Source organism: Nicotiana tabacum, chromosome 11, assembly GCF_000715075.1.
Source record: "Nicotiana tabacum cultivar K326 chromosome 11, ASM71507v2, whole genome shotgun sequence".
In the NCBI taxonomy this organism is placed as follows: domain Eukaryota; kingdom Viridiplantae; phylum Streptophyta; class Magnoliopsida; order Solanales; family Solanaceae; genus Nicotiana; species Nicotiana tabacum.
This window is the reverse complement of record NC_134090.1, coordinates 87,829,490-87,847,231: the sequence shown is the minus strand read 5'-3', so window position 1 is coordinate 87,847,231 and position 17,742 is coordinate 87,829,490. Positions and strand designations below refer to the sequence as shown.

Genomic DNA, 17,742 nt, shown 5'->3' with positions numbered 1-17,742 from the left:
TCTTTTCCATGGAATTTCATTTGGCTTTACTATGCTCCATCATCTGTTCCCCTGACCTTCTGTTATCTCAGATACTTATCGACTTTTATTTGCGGGTTTTTATTTTGTTAATATCAGTATTTTTACCGAGGTCAGTATTCTCCTTCAGTTGTCGATTCTCTTCGCAAGTTATTTTTTGCTCAATAACAATACTTCTACTGAGATTTTCACTGTACTTCCTTTTCTTTTTGTTTGCTTTGCTTCTTCCTTTATCAGTGGTATTTAGTTAAAATTTTGATTACAAAGGGGGTAACGTTTTATGAATTGGTATGGGTCTCTTTATTTGTGTCCATCTGACTAATTTGTGATGCTAATAATTTCATGTTTTCTTCATTAATGGTATCTTGAGTTTACATTGGTAGCAGCGGAATTTTTTTTAAAGATTGTTCGAACTCTAAGTTGTTCCACAGATAAGAAGCTAAATTTTTTTACATTCTTGAGGAAATAGCACACCATGAGAAAATTCATTAGAACAACTCTCGAATTAGGTTTTCCATTGTTTGGTTACCTTCTGTTAATGACTCTAGCGGAAAAATAAATGATAAAACACAATTTGTTAATAGTGAAAGGAGAGGGAAACAGATAGATCTACTTTGATTAAAGGTGAAGGGATGGCGAGATGACAAAATCAGTAGGTGGGCTTGATCAGGTGGCCTTGAAACCTCAAAGCATAACCAAAGATTTGAAGATTATAGGTTCGATGAGTCACGAAACAACATTGACTATTTATGTTATTGGGTTCAGAATTCAATATTTATATATATTTAAGAGATATTTTAATACATATACGAGGTTCAACCAAAAGCTACTAGGTTCGACCGAATCCATAGCTTATATCCTGCCCTGCACTCGAGATCTCACAATGCATTTAAAGAGAACCAACAAGTTTTGTGTCAATTTCATTAGTTAGAAGCTACATAGGTTAATTTAAGCTCCAATACTGCAAGGAGACAAATCATGAAGGAATTACAAATACACATAATTAAGCACTAGAACATGACTTTCTAGCAGGAAGTATTAATTTCTGAGTGCAATCAGAAATGGAAAGCTTTTTAAAGCAATTAGTTTCAGGTTTCATTTTATAACTTCCTTCTATCCATTTCTTCAAGTTGTGTATTAATTTTCTCCTTTTGGAATGACCATTTGAATGACCTCTATTAATATGGGACTTAAGTAGGTCCCGCAGATGAACTCCTCCTCATGATTAAGTCATTTACTTCTGGTACAAATTCTGTGACAATTTCTGTATATTCTTCTCCCAAATTCAATTCTTGATCTTGGTTTTTCTCTTGTTCTATTTGTTCTTCATTCCTCCTCATTAATTCATTCTTAAGCATGCATTACACCACCTTAAGTATATTAGCTCTTTGTCTTCAGTAATAATCAGTGATATTCTTTAGTATTCTGTCGGGCAGAATATTAACTATTATAAACAAGTAACTAAATGTATTCTATACCACAAATTATTTATATAAGATTAATCCTTAAAAATTACTATGCCTTTTTGGTTAGAGCAGAACATCTGATGAAATATTCTTGTGTAGATCCTTTTAGATAAGCGTAAGAGCTAAAGTATGTGATAAACAACTGAGTATCTGAAATGGTTGTACTTTGAAAGTTATTCAGGACCTCTTTTGTATCATTCCAAGCAAATGGCTGCCAGTGTGAGGCAGATAGAAACAAATTCTTTTAAGCTTTGCTTTGAACGTAGTGTTAAAAAGATCGAAAAATTGGTCAAATCAGAATCAGATTCTAAAGCTTTTATGTGAATCACTTTGCAAGTATCATTAAAAAAATTAATTGTATACATCATGTTGGGCCTATCATGAGTAGTTTTGCTATTATTTTTCTTTTCCTTTTGGGAAGGGCCTTAGGGATTTCCTGTTTGCCGATTCAATATGTTCAAGAGGATGTAGTTGGTGCTTCTTTTTCCCCTCTTAGAGTTACCGCTATTGACTTCCATGATTGTCGTTAGCCAAAGTTATATGATTTTAATCTTTAAAGTTTTTAATATTGAATCCTCTTTCTCGCTTACTACGAATGTTACGAGGGATTACAAAGTCTTTGTGGGTGGATATAGTTGAATGTATGATATAGGTACACCGACGCATAAGATCTACTGACCAAAAAGTGATCTAAAGCTTCTCTCAATTACATAGCTAAAGTTAAGATGAGTCTTTAGTAAAAATGATTGCCTCCTCAAAGTTAAAATTGATTATGAGCATATTTGTTCAGAATTGGAACAAACTTTTTTCCCTTTCATGTTATTTGCAGTATTTATTGATCTAATATTCTTCTTTTTATTTAATGTGCAGTAAGTGTTATTTATAGTTGTATAAAGATGAAGTTACTTTCTCATCTATAATTTGGTTATGTAGGATAAATTGTACGTAAATATGTATCATTATCTGTCACTTACCTCGTGCTACTTACAACTACGTGTGCATAGTTTATTTTCAACATGCACATTGTTTCGCATGCTTTTACCTAGATAAAAAGAACAAAAATCAAGTCGTTTTGTCTCTTACCCACTAAGTTTTCCTCGTATTGTTTCTCTGTGTTATCCAGTTTTGGCGCCTCAATTGCACAAAGTGTCTTTTCGTAATTGCATTCGACATCAACTGCTCATTATTCAGGTTACATTAGTTATAATATGATAAGTGGAACGGTGAAACTGCTTTATAAATAGAATAACTTTGCTAGAACTTTATGTCTTATTAAAGTAGCTCTCAAGTTTATCTGTTTTAAAGATTGCTAAACTGCTGAAATTACAGATGCCGGACGATAAAACAACCATAGCGTCAACAAGCTGCCCATCTAAAAAGAAGCGTCAATACTCAACAGAAATAATATCTAAAATGAAGCTTCGACGACGTGAGCTGTACAGACAACTATCATTTGATAAAAAAGAATCATTTTTATCACAACGATGATCAAAAGAGTTGAATCAAAAAGTCAGTGCCTACCGCTTGATTCCACTAAAGAAGGGTCATCCTTCAAAGCTGAAGTTGACTTGCATAGGAAAAGAACTCTCACAATACGCGAGCCATGTTCTGTTACCGAGATAGGTAGGAAACCAAAAAGATATAATTTTTACATGATACAGACTAAGTACAAAGACCCAGTTATACGTTCACATAGTCTTTGTATATACAAATATATGAATGCAAATGTGTGTTCTTTTTCATGACGCTACATAGATATCATTTTATAACTCTTTATATGTTTTGATACTATATTAGCCGATATATCTTCAGCTGCTGAGGCGGCTGCTGGGCTGACTGGTGGCTTTGGCAAAAGAAAGAATCTTACTGACCACTTCTTCGTGTTTGAACTTGGTAATTCGGAGGAAATATCTTGTTTAAATTTGAATACTCTCTTTTCTAAAATATTAATTATAACTATTTGTATATTAGGTTTAACATCTGCTGCAACCCATGAACGACATGATGCACAAACATTGGCTATCCCAAACAAAGGTTCGTCTCAACTAAATCTTATACCAACACCCACTACTAATTTCTTCTCAACAGTAATGGTATCATCTTCTAACACTGCTTAGATATCATTTTCTAACGCTTTATATGTTTTGATACTATATTAGCCGATATATCCTTAACTGCTGAGGCGGCTGCTGGGTTGACTGGTGGCTCTGGCAAAGAAAAGAATCTTACTGACCACTTTTCCGTGTTTCAACTTGGTAAGTCGGAGGAAATACCTTGTTTAAATTTGAATATACTCTCTTCTAATATATTAAGTATAATTATTTGTATATTAGGTTTAACGTTTGGTGCACCCTATGAACGACATTATCCACAGACATTGGCTATCCTCAACAAAGGTTCGTCACAACTAAATCTTATACCAACGCCCACTACTAATCTCTTCTTAATAGTAATGGTATAGTTGTTTCAACTAATATAAATAGGTTATAGATCAACAAGAATAGGTTTTGACGTAAACAACTGCCCAATAGTGCAAGTATTTTAAAAACGATACCAAACTGCAAATATTGTGGTGCAAAAAGATTTGAATATGAGCCGCTGGCATTTTGCTGTATTAATGGTTCGGTTAAGTTGACATCACATGAAATGCCTACTGAATTGTTGAATCTCTATTTAGGAAATACTGAAGAATCTAAACACTTTTGCACCTACCTTAGAATGTACAACAACATGTTTGCATTTACTTCACTTGGAGTGAAGTATGATAAAGTTCTAACAAAAAGGAACCATGGAATTTACACATTTAAAGTACAAAGGCAAATGTATCACTTCATAAATGATTTGATTCCGCCAAATCGACAACCACGAAATTTACAGTTGTATTTTTACGATTAACACAGAAATATTGAATCGAATGGCTTCCTCGAGTATACTTAGACAATCAGTTATTGAGAAGCTAATGAATGTATTAAAGATAAATCCTTATTGTATGTTCTTGAAATCTCTGATACATATCCCAGATTTATCAAACTTTTATATTGCGTTGAGGTGCGGTCTTTGCTTAGATCAACAAGTATATAACCTGCCCAGTGTATCGGATGTAGCAACATTATGGCTAGAACAAGAAACAAACAATAATAGCTCTGCACCGCATATTCGAATTCACACTCATAATAATAAGAGCCAGTTAGTAAATTATTATTATGATTGCTATGATCCTTTGCAATACCTACTTTTATTTCCGTATGGTCAAAATGGATGGCATTGTAGTATTCAAAAGATTACCCAACCTGGACATAAACTGCGAAAAAAAGAGCTTAATGTGAAAATGAACAACTTCCATGTGTGTCAAATATGTGTTCAATATATAAATTTTTGAGTACCTTGGATTAAATTGACCTTTGCTTATGTCATAGTCCCTCACTGCACACTTCTAACATCAGCTTTACTTTGTACTCCCCCATGTGGACCCCACGTCCCATCCTACCTAAACCGTCTCTCACCTTTATATTTTTCAACCATTCATATTATTACAATTGTCAATAGTTACTAATTGCTTACACCCATATTAATCTTTTAGCTTGTCGTTCTGTAGAAGAAGTATTATGAGCTGCTTGACATCAATCCTATAAACATGCTGTTCTATGCAAAGATTCAGTAATTGCCATGGAGAATATATCTTTAGGTTTGAGATTGAGGGATCTGGTGCCTTTAGGCTCAACTAGAACTTGGATCCATGCTAATTAGTTTGTAGTAGTGCTGTCAATGTATCATGTGAAACTGAATGACTTCAGCATTGATCTACTGTTTTCCACACCTAGATGACAGGGGTGATGATAGCTAGCCATACAACAGCAGAAGTAACCAGTAACATAATTTTGATACCTTGATTTAATCATACTTTTTTTAAGTGTTTAATTTAATACAATATATCACAAAATGTTGAAGTTTGGCAAATTTGTCCCACATCGGTGGGCTCTTGAATTTTGGGGGGATTTCCCCCTTATAAAAGAAGGCCTAATGTTTAGGATTTAAACACACCTCTCATTTGCCTTCTCATCTGTTTAAGGCATTTGTATCTTCTCTCTTTAGTATTATTTCACTTGTATTTTTGGAGTGGAATAAAATATTGGTTGTGTCCGAGGAGTAGGCAAAATTAGCCGAACCTCGTAAATTCTGGTGTCCCCTTTATTGTTGCTTTATTGTCTTATTTATTATTTGGTGGATGTCATAATTTTTGGTATAGTAGTTGTGACTTATTCACACTATATACATTTGGCTTCCGCAACAATTGGTATCAGAGCCAAGGTACTGTCTAAGTATGCTCTGTGGTTGCATCATAGTCTGATCTTCCACATCAGAAAAGATTTATCTTGGTAACTGTGTCAAGATTCTGTCTTAGTATGCTCTGTGGTTGCAGCTTAGTCTGATCTTCCACACCAGAAAGGAAATAATCTTGATTTGTGTCGTCAGCTATTAAATAATATTTGTGTCAAATATGAGAGACAATAAACAAGAAGAATCTACATCAAGTGTCAACAATACGTCATCATTGGCATCTTCGCTTATGACAAGAATTGTGTCAAATGCGAAATTTGCGGTAGAAATTTTTGACGGGTCCGGACATTTTGGGATGTGGCAAGGCGAGGTTCTAGATGTCCTTTTTCAATAAGGGCTAGATCTGGCCATTGAAGAAAAGAAACCAGATGTTATTGGAGAAGAAGATTGGAAAATTATCAACCGTGTTGCTTGCGGTACCATTCGATCCTACCTTGCTAGAGAGCAGAAATATCCATACACAAAGGAAACTTCTGCAAGTAAATTATGGAAAGCACTGGAGGATAAATTTTTGAAGAAAAACAGTCAAAATAAATTGTACATGAAGAAGAGACTGTTTCACTTCACCTATGTTCCTGGTACCACGATGAATGAACATATCACCAGTTTCAATAAGTTGGTCACAGATTTGCAAAATATGGATACAACTTATGATGATGGTGACTTGGCCTTAATGTTGTTGGCGTCACTTCCTGATGAGTACGAGCACCTTGAAACTACTCTACTCCATGGAAATGACGAAATTTCTCTCAGAGAAGTTTGTTCGGCTTTGTACAACTATGAACAAAGAAAGCGAGAAAAACAGAAGGGCGGAGAAGGAGAAGCACTGTTTGTGAGGGGTCGTCCTCAAAATCAAATGAGGACAAAGAAGGGAAGATCCAAGTCAAGATCCAGACCCAGCAAAGATGAATGTGCCTTTTGTCGAGAAAAAGGGCACTGGAAGAAAGACTGTCCGAAGTTGAAGAATAAGGCCAAACATAACAATGGAAAGGCTATTATGGATTCAAATGTAGCTGATTGTGATGATTCAGACTTCTCATTAGTTACAACAGAGTCATCAACATCATCAGACATATGGTTGATGGACTCGGCTTGTAGCTATCATATGTGTCCCAACAGGGACTGGTTCGTGGAATTTCAAGAAGGAGAATATGGAGTCGTCCACACAGCGGATAACAGCCCTCTTACCTCATATGGCATTGGTTCAATACGATTAAGGAACCATGATGGAATGATCAGAACATTAACAGATGTTCGATATGTACCGGATTTGAAGAAGAATCTCATCTCTGTGGGAGCCCTGGAATCAAAAGGGTTTAAAATCATTGCAGAAAATGGAGTGATGAGAGTATGTTCCGGTGCACTAGTGTTAATGAAGGCTAATCGGAAGAATAATAATATGTACCACTATTGTGGCAGTACAGTTATTGGGACAGCGACAGTGACATCCAGTGACGACAAAGAGGCAGAAGCAACCAAGCTATGACACATGCGCTTGGGACATGCTGGAGGAAAATCCTTGAAAACTCTATCAGATCAAGGATTGTTAAAAGGAGTCAAGGCTTGCAACTTGGAGTTTTGTGAGCATTGTGTTAAAGGGAAACAGACAAGGGTTAAATTTGGTACAGCGATCCATAATACTAAAGGCATTTTGGATTATGTACACTCTGATGTTTGGGGTCCTTCCAAAACACCTTCATTGGGTGGGAAGCACTATTTTGTAACCTTTGTTGATGATTTTTCCCGAAGAGTATGGGTGTATACAATGAAGAGCAAAGATGAAGTGTTGGGAATTTTTCTCAAATGGAAGACGATGGTGGAGAATCAGACAAGCAGGAGGATCAAGTGTATTCGCACAGACAATGGAGGTGAATACAAAAATGATCATTTCAATAAGGTCTGTGAAAATGATGGCATCGTCCGACACTTCACTGTTAGACATACACCACAACAGAATGGAGTGGCAGAACGTATGAACCGGACCTTGCTGGAGAAGGTACGGTGTATGTTGTCCAATGCTGGCTTGGGCAAAGAATTTTGGGCTGAGGCAATTACATATGCATGCCACCTCATTAATCGTCTACCATCTGCTGCTATTGATGGCAAGACACCATTTGAAAAATGGTACGGAAAACCTGCTGTAGATTATAACTCTTTGCACGTGTTTGGCTCAACTGCATATTATCATGTGACGGAGTCAAAATTGGATCCAAGGGCAAAGAAGGCTATTTTTATGGGAATTACTTCTGGAGTCAAAGGATATTGCTTATGGTGTCCTATGACAAAGAAAGTAATATTCAGCAGAGATGTTACCTTTGATGAATCTGCTATGGTAAATAAGGTAACAGAAGACACCAAACAAAATAAAGGTGCTTCTAAGCAGGTGGAGTTTGAGGGAAAATTTATTTTTCCTACACAAGAAGCAGAGGAGGAAACAAATGAAGATTACCCTCTGGAAGGAGAGCCAGTAGAGGAGATTCCAACTCAGGAACCTCAACAACAACTTGAATCAATAGCAACCAGCAGGCCAAAAAGAACAATAACAAAACCTGTTCGTCTCATAGAGACGGTTGCTTGTGCAACCTCAATTGTAGCTGATGATGTTCCTACTACTTATAAAGACGCTGTCCAAAGTTCAGAAGAAGATAAGTGGAGGATTGCCATGAATGATGAAATACAGTCCCTTCATCAGAATCATACATGGAGATTGGCCAATCTCCCGAAGGGAAAGAAAGCAATTGGGTGCAAATGGGTATTTGCAAAGAAAGAAGGATTTCTTAACCAATTAGATGTTCGCTACAAAGCAAGATTGGTGGCCAAAGGATATGCTCAAAAGGAGGGAATTGATTACAATGAAGTGTTTTCTCCAGTTGTATAACATTCCTCCATTAGAATTATGTTGGCTTTGGTAGCACAATTGGATTTGGAACTAGTTCAGATGGATGTAAAAACTGCGTTTTATATGGAAACTTGGAGGAGAAAATCTACATGACTCAGCCAGAAGGATTCAAAGTTGTTGGAAAAGAAAATATGGTGTGCAAACTTGAAAAATCGTTGTACGGATTGAAACAATCTTCTAGACAATGGTACAAGCGATTTGACGAGTTTATGTTGCGGCAAGGGTACAAGAGAAGCAAATACGATCATTGTGTGTATTTGCACAAACTTAAAGATGGTTCCTTTGTATATCTTCTCCTATATGTTGATAGCTTCCAAGAATTCGGAAGAAATTGATAAGTTGAAGATTCAACTGAAGAAGGAGTTCGAGATGAAGGATTTGGGTGAGGCAAAGAAAATTCTTGAAATGGAGATAATTAGAGATAGACGTTCAAAGAAACTCTATTTATCTCAAAAGGAATATTTGAAGAGAGTACTTTAACGTTTTGGCATAGATGACAAGACTAAGCCAGTTAGTACTCCACTTGCTTCCCATTTTAAGCTAAGTACTATTATGTCGCCAATGGATGAAGCTGAACGAGAGTATATGTCAAAGGTACCATACGCAAATGCTGTTGGTAGCTTGATGTATGCAATGGTTTGCACAAGACCTGACATTTCACAAGCTGTTGGAGTTATTAGCAGATATATGCACAATCCAGGGAAGGAGCATTGGCAAGCTGTGAAGTGGATTCTACGGTATATTCATAATACTGTAGATGTCGGGTTAGTTTTTGAGCAGGAAGACAATCAGTCTGTAGTTGGATATTGTGACTCAGATTTTGCGGGTGATCTGGACAAACGAAGATCAACTACTGGTTATGTGTTTACTTTTGCAAAGGCACCAGTTAGTTGGAAGTCTACTTTGCAGTCAACAGTTGCTTTGTCTACAACAGAGGCAGAGTACATGGCTATTACAGAGGCTGTGAAAGAGGCAATTTGGCTTCAAGGATTGCTAAAGGAGCTTGGTGTTGAACAAAAAGGTATCACAATTTTTTGTGATAGTCAAAGTGCTATTCAATTAGCGAAGAACCAAGTGTATCATGCAAGGAACGAAGCACATTGATGTTCGGTATCATTTCGTACGAGAAATCATAGAAGAAGGTGGAGTCACGGTGAAGAAAATTCATACTACAGAGAATCCTGCTGATATGCTGACAAAGGTGGTGATTGCGGTCAAGTTTCAACATTGTTTGGATTTGATCAACATTGTTGAAAACTGAAGATTAAAGATGAAGACACAATCAAAATTTGTTATTGAGAGAAAATTGAAGATGTGGAATTTTGCCAAGGTGGAGATTTGTTGAAGTTTGGCAAATTTGTCCCACATCGGTGGGCTCTTGAATTTTGGGGGGATTTCCCCCTATAAAAGAAGGCCTAATGTTTAGGATTTAAACACACCTCTCATTTGCCTTCTCATCTGTTTAAGGCATTTGTATCTTCTCTCTTTAGTATTATTTCACTTGTATTTTTGGAGTGGAATAAAATATTGGTTGTGTCCGAGGAGTAGGCAAAATTAGCTGAACCTCGTAAATTCTGGTGTCCCCTTTATTGTTGCTTTATTGTCTTATTTATTATTTGGTGGCTGTCATAATTTTTGGTATAGTAGTTGTGACTTATTCACACTATATACATTTGGCTTCCGCAACACAAAACAATGTATAATTTTCTTCATATTGGGCCCAGGCAAAGCTCGGGCTATCCCTACTAGCTTATATAGAAGAGCGCAGAAGCATCTCTCCGTCGACATCTCTGCTTGCCGACGGAGGGCAATTTGGTAATTTTACACTCCACTTTCAGCGCTTAATTTTGCTCTGCTTCGCCCTCTTGCTTTCTACAAAATTCGCCCATCTTGCTTTCTACGAAATTCGCCCATCTTCTCCTTCTTCGTCGCTTAACCCTCGTGATTTTTACGGTGCTTTTTTACTTTCATAAATTGAATATCAATTTCTGGAATATAAAGTGATATTTTAACAGGAGATTGATATTTTTGCTGAATTTTTTGCTGATTCACATTTGCTTATACTGTTCTATTTCTTCTCCTTCGTATGGGTGGCTCTAATTATTTTGTTTCAGGGTAGTTGTTGGTTTGTTGTTCAGAGTTTTAGTTGTTTGTGAAACTCAAAGAAAATCTTGAAAAGAAACTAGGTTTTCTGCCAATTATCCGACAATTTTCCATCTTTGTTTGTATTTAAATGTTTTGTCATTTTTTAAATTCGAGATTTCAGAATGGATAAGCCTCTGATTTTCTCGTATTTGAGGCACAATTCTAATCTGCTTTTGATTTATATCAATTTGTTTTTCTGCGTTTACATGGATAGAAGGGAAAATGTTTTCTTCAGATCACTTCATCTCAATAATGTCTAAGGGGTCGTTTTGGTTGAAGTATTAGAATTAATTGCAACAGAATGATGCAATGTTTTGTTTGTGTTATTAAATAATACACAAGTTTTGTGGGAATCTATGTATTATTTTATGCGAAATTGAATATCAAATAATAAACTACATTTGGTGACTAATTGTATAGCTTTTTCTGGCAGAATCTTGTTCACGTGACTATTGAGCCATGCATGCTTAAAGAAGTGAGATGGAGGAGAAACGAGCGACGCGCGAGCTATATCAGACACCGCTGATGGTACAACAATTATTAGAAAGGCGATACCGCATCAACAAAGGGTTCGATGCACTGTCGCTTTTTTAACAATGGTTATATGCTATCAAAAATAGAACTCTAGAAGCATTCTGTTCATATTTATTATCTCGAACAGAAAAAGAAAAAAAGACGCTCAACTCTCTTTCTTTTCATCTCTTCATCTTCTTATCCAGACATGCTTCCTTTCGATTTTTGCTCAATTCTCTTCTTGTTGTCTTAGGTCTTCAATTTTTTGGTCTACTTCCACGGGCAGGAAAACACATCAAAGCCTGCCAAGGTGTCAAGTAGTATGTATTTTGTTTTATATATACATTGGTCTATTCACATGCTTTCGGGTATTTTACTGTGCTTGTGCACATGTTTTATTTGTATTATTTAACCTCTTGTTGTCTTGATATCGATTTTGCTGAGAAATATTTTAGACAACACAAATAATATATACCAGATTATAAATAATTCGACCATAATTGAAAAAAGGGACTGGGTTTTCTATCAAAGAAAAAAGTTACTGAAAAAAGTAGATGAAGTTTAAATTATAATGCACAGTATACCAATGTTGTTTTCAACTGAAGTAAAGGAACGAGTTCCCTTTAGTGATTTGTATAGAGGCTAGGGATGCTTGCTTTCGTTCAGATTCTATAGGTAAGCAGAAATAGAGCTATATAGTACTTAAGCCTATCCTAGGGCAGCTGCAACTATCAGGAAATTTTGGGGCTCGTACAGAGAGAGACATTTATAAATCTTACTAATTATTAGAAAAGAAACTTGTTTAATTTTTTTTTATTATGTGGTCCTAAATGACCAAGTTTTGCTGCCTACATTTCTCTGTCGGCCACTCTCTTTATGCTTATCAATTTAGCTAAAGTTCTACTAAATGTGACCATATTTTTCTAGCTAAAAAAACCTTGAAATGGCACACTTATTCTTTTTGTTGCTTTGTTTTTTACTGTTATTTCATAATTTTAATGTAATCATCTTCTTTTTTCCAATTTCCATGCTTTTTCCTTCTCACATCATTCTTCTTTTTCTTGGAGTAAGAATCGGAAATAGCTAGATCGTCAAATATTAAGGATCATTCTAGGATCTCGATGTTGTTGTCTTGACTCCGGAAAAAATGATTCAATAAGAGATGTGCCAAGATGAAGAATCGGATTCCAATTTGGAGACTTCATGAAATGGGGATCCAAGTAGATTAGCTGAGGAAAATGTGAGTTCAACCATTTCTCATTCAGATCTTTCTATCAATCATGCCCCGAAAGTTTGCTGTATTCTTGAAGCCAAAATAGTATTAGCTAAAATGGAATTAACCTCTGAGGCTGACATCCATATATTATATTAACTGATAACAATTCTGTCCTCAAAACAACTGGAACCAGTCATTTTCCATTAGATCATAGTTTATAATGTTCAATGTTCAATTTAACTTAACCGATCAAACCATTCTATATAAATACAAGCATGTCAATTAAATATAAGCATTCTTTCACGGGAGTTCTCTATTTAGATCAGTCAATACCAACTTCCAGTCAACTCTATCATATAGTTGTTGTCTAATAGCTCATCTGAATAACGTGATGACACTTGGTGTTTACTTGCATTGTCATCTTGGTTTTATTAAAAAGTTTGAATCTTTTAATTACGCCTACGTTTGAAATTATAAGTTTATTGCAACACCATGATTTAGATGGAACTCTTAATCATACCTTTAACTCATAAGGTAATCATCAGGGTAAGAAAACACTTGAGTAAATTTAGGCTTTTACATTGAAATTAGAATTTCAAATATGTCATATTTTAACTGTGATCTTTAAAAAACTTTAGCAATCTTTTTTGTCAGACTACATAGTCTCATATATTTCTTTTTGTTATCAGTAGTAGAACTCTATTCTTAAATTCTTCTTTGATTTGTTCTCCCTTAGCTGATACATTAAGACATCTTACGACTTTTAACTTTTGGTGCATGTATTCTCTTATAGTTTTGTTGTTCAAGGAAGATTATCTTGGTGATCCGGTTTGCTTCTCTGGCATCTTACTTTCCACCGCCTCTTTTGTTTTCCTCTCCGTTTTTATGGAGATCTTTTGTTGTTATTAGGCACTTGAAAGTTTTTAACATGTACAATCAAATAGTACATCTATTAATTAGATCATACACGAAGGGCTAAAAAGAAAAGGAGATGCCAAAGAGTATGACTGTATGTTTATTGTGCTAATGGTGTCAACATTATGGTTTCAGCTAATGGTAGGCAATCATTTTTTTTCTCATTTATAACTTCTGATATATGCTTGGAATTTTTAGTTTCTGATATACTTTAGAAGTTTGAGTGTAACCCTTAGTAAGGTACCAGACTGTGCTTAGAAGGTCTTTTATTGTGACTTGGGATGGGCATACATAACATAGAGGTAAATGAGTTGTGGCACAGGATGGCTAGAGCAGCTATATTGCAGATAGGCAGAGCATTTGTACAGGTAGCACGTGCAACTATGGTATATCACATATGGAAGGCCAAATGAAGCTCTATGGTTGCAAAAAGTGCCAAGACCACAGAAGATATTAGAATGAATCAAGTACGAGTGTAAATATAGATGCATTGATGTTATAAAGAGAGGAAAACATAGCAATGGCACAAGCTGGATAGAAGTCTTGTACAAACAGGCAAAGTGCAGTAGTATAGATTTAAAATGTATAGATGAATGAACGGGAGGATACCGATTCATATGATGCGATTAACTGGCTGGGTTCTGTTATGGAGTTTTGATAACTGTTTGATGGATGTAAATGTATTTGTTTCGTGGTGATTAATTAAACTTTTTATTTTCACCAAAAAAAGTCTATGCCATCTGTATATGCTTCCTAGTGTTAGTTGATGACAATGTACTCTTTCATGCATCAGTTGTGCTTATAAAAAGTGATACCTCTCTCATGAATTAGTGATAAATTTTATTTTCCCAGAAAAGAAAGTTACAACAGGTGTGACACTCATTTGGATAAGAATTATTCATCAATTCTCAAATGCTAGCAGCTTGAGTATGGATTTATTGGCTGCCCACTATCTTTGGAAAAATTAGGAATTGGAACTTCCTACTGCTACAATCCCACTAAATTACAGTACTTTTGTTTTATGAAAAATTTTCACACAGTAATAAACCAGACACATAATCTGATCCAGAACCATTATATAGCATGATATTAAAGAAGATCATAACAACGTGTACACAAATACCACTGACAAATTTTTAGTAATAAAACGTCTCAGTATATACAATTTTTCCTTGTGCTTGAGTTTTGACATTCATATAATATTTGCCAAAATAAAACACAGTATAATACAAAATGTTGGGCCCGGACCCTATCCCATCTAGTTATAATAGATGTTCACAAAATCTGGCTGAATTAATTTGATATCTAATAATTGGAGATTTGTGTAGGGTTACACTAACCCCGCTGTTTATCTCCTCTGTAAAAAATGTGTAGTCCAACTCATTAATTGAAGGAAACCCAACATACTCAACGATAGGTACCAACTTCTATGATATTTTCAGCCTTTAGACGAGTTACTTCAGGGGGATTTACATATATTATCCAATTTTAGGGTCACTATTAAAGTTATACTTGTAGTGCAGTTTTTTTGGCTGAAGTATAATTGCACTTAAGATGCACTTAAGACCTAATTGGTCTGAAGTATAGCTAATTTTTGTATACATTTAAGACTTTTTAGTCTGCCAGAAAAAGAAACTTGTTTTCAACAATCCAACACACGGTTTAATACCTAAATCTACTCTAAATGAGGTCAAACTTAAAACATAATTTTTAAATATCATAAAGAAAAACTCAATCATCTATTTGTCGAAACAACAACAAATCTAGCAAACTATTTTGCGACAAAGAGAAGAAGCAGAAACCCTAAGCAGTAGAAAAGAGAGGAGCGTCACATCAACTCACTATTGTAAAACATCATAAACAACCTTAAAACCTATTCACAAACGTCATGTAAATCCACCGTCATCTTTTTTTTTTTCACAACAGTAAAGAAGAAGAAGAAGAATGTCTGAAATTATCTGTACTTTAGGTACTAATTAAATTTTTTAAAGAAATGATTACAAGTTAAATGGGTGACCAAATACTCGTAACATTTTTTCCTTACTTTAAGAGGCTAAAGGCCCTTTCTAACTCTATTATTAATGGTAGCTGCTTAAAACCAGAGTTAGATGCCACAAGAATTTGTAAGTTAAATTGATATATTGATTGAAAAATTGAACTGTCAGAATTGTCTCTTTTGATTAGCTGTAAATGTACCCCCCCCCCTTTATTTCATTCTTATAGATAGTTTTTTGTCATAGAGCTTTATTGTTACAGATTCGATCCCATTCTTCAAATAGGAACGAGGAGATAATTAGCCATAATCCCAATTTTTTTTAATGTAAATAGTTCTCTCGAAATATAATCATGATGCATCCACTTCAAGGTGACTTTTGCAAGAGAAATAAAGGAATATTCATTTGTGGATATCAAACGTAAATAGCAATCAAATCAAAATCTTTTTCAATTCACTCCTTCCCTAATCTTCTATGAAGTGACGTAGGGGTGTACATAGGTCAAGTTGGTTCGGAATTTTTAATTATTAAATTAAACTAATGGTGTCGGATTTTAAAATTTATAAATCAAGTCAAACCAACAAAGTGGGGTTTTTCAATCTTGGCTTTTCTCGAGTTTTTCGTTTTTTTTTTTGGGTTTTCAGACTTTTTCCGGTAAAGTTTTCATAGCAGTACAAAAAGTGTAACATGTGCTCCAGATATTTCTTTAATCATAGTAGGATACAACCATATAATATATTTCTCAAGAAAATAACACAATAATATGAGATAATAAAGATAAGAAAATCGCGTAAAATTAATATTGCTAATTAAAAAGTTATAATAAAAATGAACATAATTTAAAAGTACTATATAAGTCATGCTAAAATATATACATCTAATAAATAGTATTAATTACATGACTAAGCGTTAAAGAAAAAGATAAACTAAAGTTATGCGTTATCATTATAAACCAATGCATAACTAAAAACAGATATCCTACACTATTGTCATTTCTATTGTTGAATTGAACTTATTTTGTTAGCATTAGTATTGATTTAAACTTTATTTGAGTTATTACATTTATGGGTTATAAAACTTATTGGATAATTCAAGAATGTTAAGTCATAACATCGGATTCTTTTTTCCGATTTACTTCGAATTATCGATTTGATGCGGTTTATCGATTTTTTTTGTACACCCTTAATATGACAAATTATCATGACGGCGAGAAGCCAAATAACAATGTGCAAGATCAAAGTTCGTTCCTTTTCTTTTTCTAAGTAAAAGGGAGCAATTACATAATTGTTTAGGCAGCAGCCAGCAGACATACGAGGGTACTTTTGACTCAATTTCTGATTTTTTGCTGCAGATTTTTGTTTAGTCCTTAAAAAAGTCCTAGTTATTTGAGTTACACGAATAAGGAAAATGTTATCTAGAGTAAATCTAGTAGTTACTGAAGAGAAAATATATAGGAGTACAATATTTATCATGCATCAAAAAGGAGAAAATGATCAAAATGGTCCTTACCTTTCCTGTTGAGTCGAGAGTGATGTTTTATACATCAATACCACACAAAAGGGAGGGGGAGAGTGATTTGTGTGGTGTCCAATTTTTCGCGTGCACAGATTATAAAAGGACCCGGTTCTTCTATGTGTTTCAACTACTAATGTTGCGGAATAATAAATTTTTAACACAGAGATTTTACGTGAAAAACACCTGGCTCAAAAAATGAAAAAACCACGACCTACTTTCTAGTAGGATTTTTCCAAGCTCTCCACTAAAATCACTGAGCCAAAAACTGCATTTACAAAAACTCTTTTGTAAACCTAGGACTAATACAACTTCTAACTGTTACGACAACTTCAAGTTAACTCTAACTTGAAAACTCTGAGTACCTAATACAATTGCCTCTAGATAAAACTGAAAGGTACAATATGAAAACACATACTACAATTGAATGAGAATAAAAGACATACACTTGGAACTGGTTATTCGATTTGGTTCATGTAGCTTCAGGTTTGCACATTTGAATCACACACGAACTATTATTTTGCTCTCAATTCACGTTTAACTTCTGCTTATGTGAGTTACCTGTAAAAGAGAACAACACTGATATTTATAGAGTTAGTAAATAGAGATTGACTAGAACTCTGATGCTACTCTTCCTTCGTGGAAGAGTTCTAGTTGATCTCAACATCTAATCCCTTCCCTTTCTTAACCCGTGTTCTCTTTAAGTAAGGAGTCATTCTCCTTATC

The 17,742-nt window shown here is 34.8% G+C and overlaps 1 long non-coding RNA gene across 1 annotated transcript; it reads left to right on the top strand.

Moving 5' to 3' along the window:
- The first annotated feature begins 3,622 nt into the window (after positions 1 to 3,622).
- Positions 3,623 to 11,626, top strand: LOC107816017 (uncharacterized). Its single transcript, XR_012696949.1, has 3 exons — positions 3,623 to 3,739; positions 3,818 to 3,880; positions 11,300 to 11,626. It is a non-coding gene; the product is annotated as an uncharacterized LOC107816017 (long non-coding RNA).
- The last annotated feature ends 6,116 nt before the right edge of the window (positions 11,627 to 17,742 follow it).